The 4,837-nt window shown below is 36.1% G+C and overlaps 1 long non-coding RNA gene across 2 annotated transcripts in view; it reads left to right on the forward strand.

Moving 5' to 3' along the window:
* The first annotated feature begins 760 nt into the window (after positions 1 to 760).
* Positions 761 to 4,837, forward strand: part of LOC138167973 (uncharacterized) — a 20,514-nt gene continuing 16,437 nt past the window's right edge. Inside the window, exon 1 of one of the 2 annotated variants that reach the window (XR_011170009.1) lies at positions 761 to 899. This is a non-coding gene — a long non-coding RNA (uncharacterized lncRNA). The remainder of the gene's footprint in view (positions 900 to 4,837) is intronic. The other variant, XR_011170010.1, reaches the window with a different exon arrangement.

Below are 4,837 nucleotides of genomic sequence, written 5' to 3' on the forward strand. Positions count from 1 at the left end.
GATATGACAAATAAGTAGAGAAGTGCTTTCTCAAACGTTCATTGGGTGATCTACTGTTTCCTTGTTCCTGTACTTGAGGTAGATTGCCATTGCATAGATTGTACACCAAACTTCGAGCCAATGGAAGAAAAGGGTCAGGAGGAGGGTGGGGAAGAATTCTGTGTTAGGACTTTATAACTTCACCATCTCCTTTTGTAAATTGCTTCCTCTCCCTGACCATTTGTCATGAGGGTAGCCCTTTCTCAAGATTGTAAATTAACCATTCTTTTCTGCTTCCTACCTTGAGAAACCTCTGAGTATTATTTGGATATTTCTGTTGCACACAGTTTTGGGGGTACACACAGTTTGATTGTAAGTGTAAGTTCTATATGCCTCCTAACCATCCAATGGAAACTCTGTATAGTCTTTGAGAATCACTGGGATACACTGCAATCCTGTTAAATTTTAAATTCCTTTTTTTTTTTTTGTAAAAAGCTTTTATGGAACAGGTTATACTCTTGTCATGCACCAGAGCAGTGGGCTGTGTTCTCTCTGAGAATACTGGGAATTGGAGTTTTTGCCGATGTTCTTAGTCCAGAAAAGGTCATGGTTGTACAAGATTTTGACACAGACCCAGGAACGATTTGGGATTGGGAACTGGAGATATGAGAGGGAGAGAAAAGAGGCAGCAGCAGCTGGTAGCATGAGAAGGGATAGACGGCCTAAACAGCTGAGCAGTATCAGCAGCTGACATTTTCCCTTCCCCAGGGTTACAGATCCTGATAACAAGAGACCTATGTTGATGAGAAGGACAGAGACTCTTTCTGACCTTTGAAGTTTGACTTGAAGCTCACTACTAGAACAAATATCTCTGAGGATGAAGGAGTTGTTTCTCTCAGAAAATATGGGAAAGCATTCAGGTATCTTGCCCTTCACATCCCAATGCCATTCTTTCAGACATGGATTTAAAATCAATGCTTCTTGCTTTTCCTTTAAGCAAATTCCTAAGGTTTAAGTAATATCGTTGAGCCTTATTTCTTTAGCTAAAAGATTTTGTTTTCCATTGTCTTACACATAGGTCCTTAATTGTAATCAAAGTGGTTACTGGAGAGGAAGGGAAGCTCTGATGGGGTTTTGTATCACAGAATGTATGAACTGAGTTTCTCCTAATGTAGACTGGTGTTTTTTTTTGTTGTTGTTGTTCATTTTTTTGTTTTGTTTTTTAATTTTAATTTCAAGTATGGAATGAGTTCCTGAGGAACCTTAAGGAATGAGATAGGTATGAATAGAAGGCTTCTTTTTTCCTACTAACTAGTTGTGAAGTGGAAATTTTTTATGGTAAATTTATTTTAAAATGACTATAGTGGAGGCAGTGAGGTGAGACGGTGAATAGAGCATGGGTTCTGGAGTCAGGAGGACCTGAGTTCAAATCAGGTCTCAGACACTTGACACTTACTAGCTGTGTGACCTTGGACAATTCACTTAACCCCAATTGCCTTGTCTTCCCCCATCCAAAAAAAAAACTACTATAGTTGTAGATTAAAGATATGCAACAGTTATATAGAAATTAGGTGACTAATATATCCAACTCCATCTATATCATAAGAAATGGACTTATTTGTAGACTAAAATTCAGTATAAGATGAAAATCTATTGATTTATCTAATATTTAGTCTCTGAAAAAATACAAAGAATTTTTAAGTGTGTAATAGTTTATAACAAATTTCTGATTATCTGATTTTGTACACTGCCAATTATTGGCGGCATACAAAAAAATGTGGCTTCAACAGGAAGTGTAACAGTGATTCTTCACTCCAAATTCATGTGATGATCAAGTGTTTTCTCTTAATTATTTGGGACTTGTGATGAGCCTAGCTGTCTTATAAACCTGATGACTAAAGATACAGATGACGAAAGTGTTAACATCTGTCCTTACTTTTGAGTTTTGATATATAAGATTCTTATGTGAACAAAAGATTTAGAGCTGAAAGGAAACTTAGTATATAGTCTATTACGATTATTTTATAGGGTGTAGTTAAGTGGTCCTATGAACAGAGGGCTGGACCTGGAGTCAGGAAGTCCTGAGTTCATATCCAGCCTCAGATACTTTCTGGCTTTTTGACCCTGGGCAAGTCACTTAACCCTGTTTGCCTCTGTTTCCTCATCTGTAAAATGAGTAGAGGAGGAAATGGCAAACCATTCCAATGTCTTTGCCAACAACACCTCAAATGGGGTCACCAAGAGTCAGACTCCACTGAACAAAAGCAAATTTATTTTATGGAAAAATAATGATACCTAGACTAAGCCATGGTCGAACATGTTGCTGATCCAGAATTTGAGCCCAAATCTTATGAGTGCAATGTTAGTAGTCTTTCAGGTGTAATCTGTTGGTTGTTTCCTAGATAACTTTACTCATAGTGATGATGAAACTATTTAACATTTTGTGCCTAAAATCCACTCTGAGCTATGATATAAATTAAATTCAGTACTTGAGACAAGAATATTTACATGGAGATTCTGTATCCCTAAGAGATCTTTTGAATGCTATATCTAAATATTATATTACATTTAAAAATTAGTTTGTTCTTTATATAAATAGTATTAGAATTAATGAAAAGGTTTTCAGTATATATGTATATATTTTTTAATTAAAGCAATCGGGGTTAAGTAACTTGCTCAAGGTTACACGGCCAGTTATTTCTGGGTGTGGTGCTGAGTATCAGAGCCCAGATTTGATCCCCAGGTCATCCCGACACTGGAGCTGGTGCTCTTACTCATTGAACCACCTGGCTGCCCCTAAGCAATTGGGATTAAGTAACTTGCTCAAGGTTACACGGCCAGGTGTTTCTGGGTGGGTGCTAAGTGTCTGAGCCTGGGATTTGATCCCCAGATCATCCTGACACTGGAGCCGGTGCTCTTACTCGCTGTGCTACCTGGCCGCCCCTTCAGTATATTTTTAAAGAAAAATACGTTTGCATGTTGTGCATGATTTTCCCAAACACTGCTACTTAAAATAATAATAATTCTTGTTAGTAAAATGAATTCTATACAGCAAAAAGCTTATTTTGTATATGAAGACCTTTAGGAAAATTATTTCTGTGTTTCAGCTTTCAGCTTCTGAATAACCCTTGGGTGGGCATTTGAAGACACCAAAACATACCTGTAGGGGGTTTGTGGATTAAGTAATAAGTGGTAGGTCTCCCACTGGGACTTTGTGTTTATCATTATCATCTTAGTACAGAAAATATTCAGACTGGTAATGATTCTGTGCTACCTGCTGTGAGGGATTTCAGCTCCAATGTAACATTTAATAAAACATTATCACTAGAGTTCAGGGAAACTGTATTGATAAGAGCTGTCTTCAAAAGACATTGGATGGCTTAGGGAGTGCACATATATACACCAGAAATAATGAAATAGAAAGAGAATCCATAAAAAAGATAAATTTTCATTTAAACTAATGAAAAAACAGTAAAGAAAAAAATCTATAAAAATTTCAGACATAAATAGTGAAAAAGGTTGTGTGAATGAAATAACATGTATAAATGAAATACATGTAGTCCAAATGAACCAGTAAGTGAATAATTAAAAAAAACCTCATAGATAGATATGTGTGTACACACACACAATTTAGAGTTAACTCAAATCTCTAAACTCAGTAAATTTACATAAGTTTATAAATGTCTGAGTGTGTATATGTGCATGTTGTATTATATGTATATAATAGCTTAGAGATAAACTAAATTATCTAAACTCCAAGTAAATAATAAAATAATGGTTATATGTATATATACACATTTATATATAACACATATATACATATGTATGTATATGTACATATGTATATGTGTGTATACATACATATATGTTGCATGCATGTCTTTATCTCCATCTCACAGGTAATTCTAAATCAACAACCAGGGGACTCAAATATTTTCCAACATTGTAATGGCCTGGTACATTAAAAACTCCACTGAGACTCCAAACTGGGAATTTGCTGATATTCTTAAACTATTCTTTATAGGAAGAAAAAACAAACAAAAAATATTTGTTCTAATTACATTTTAACTGACTTACTAGAACTAGATATTTTCGACATTTCAAAGCACTTCTTTCTCACTTTTTAAATTGGGAAATTGTTGAAAATGATCAACAACTGGTCTGCTCACACTCTGAACTTTTACAAACTGTTTTTATAGTGGGGAAAGCATTTAAACCTTCCAGGCTTCAGCATCCTCCTCTGTGAAATTGGGACAAAACATTGCCTGCCCCCCAAAGCTATTGTTGCTTCTCAAGGCACCCCACTCTCCTTCAACATAGCTTGAATTGTTAAGAAGCCTACCATCATATAAAGTTGAAATCTTGCCTCTCTTTAAATTCCACCCAAAAGTCTGAGATCTATACTCTCAAGAAAGGAAAGAATGAGTGTGCTACCTCTTTAGTAAAACAACCCTTTAAAATTTGAAGAATGCTGTCTTGGTCTTCCTATGTGTTTCTTACTCTAACCAAAATATCCTTAATTCCCTTGATGGTTTCTTATATGGCATTATTTCCGGAACTTTTCCCATCCATCACCCTCCTGTAAAAACCCATGTCTCTATTGTTTTTAAATTTTTCCCTTAAAGTGGGGTAAACAAAATTTGCCATGATACTCTAGATATGGTTTGAGTCCAGAGGACACTAGAACTATCACCTCCATTATAATGCTATGAGTTAAGAAGTCAATTCCTTCTTTCCTCCCTTCCTCCCTCCCTCCTTTCCTCCTTCCCCTCCTTTCCTCTTTTCCTCCTTCCTTCCTTCTTTCCTTCCTCCCTTCCTTCCTTCCTTCCTTCCTTCCTTCCTTCCTTCCTTCCTTCCT

The sequence above is a fragment of the Petaurus breviceps genome, unplaced genomic scaffold, assembly GCF_028583685.1.
Source record: "Petaurus breviceps papuanus isolate PSGF00001 unplaced genomic scaffold, PetGlider_PUasm1.0 345, whole genome shotgun sequence".
Taxonomy (NCBI): domain Eukaryota; kingdom Metazoa; phylum Chordata; class Mammalia; order Diprotodontia; family Petauridae; genus Petaurus; species Petaurus breviceps.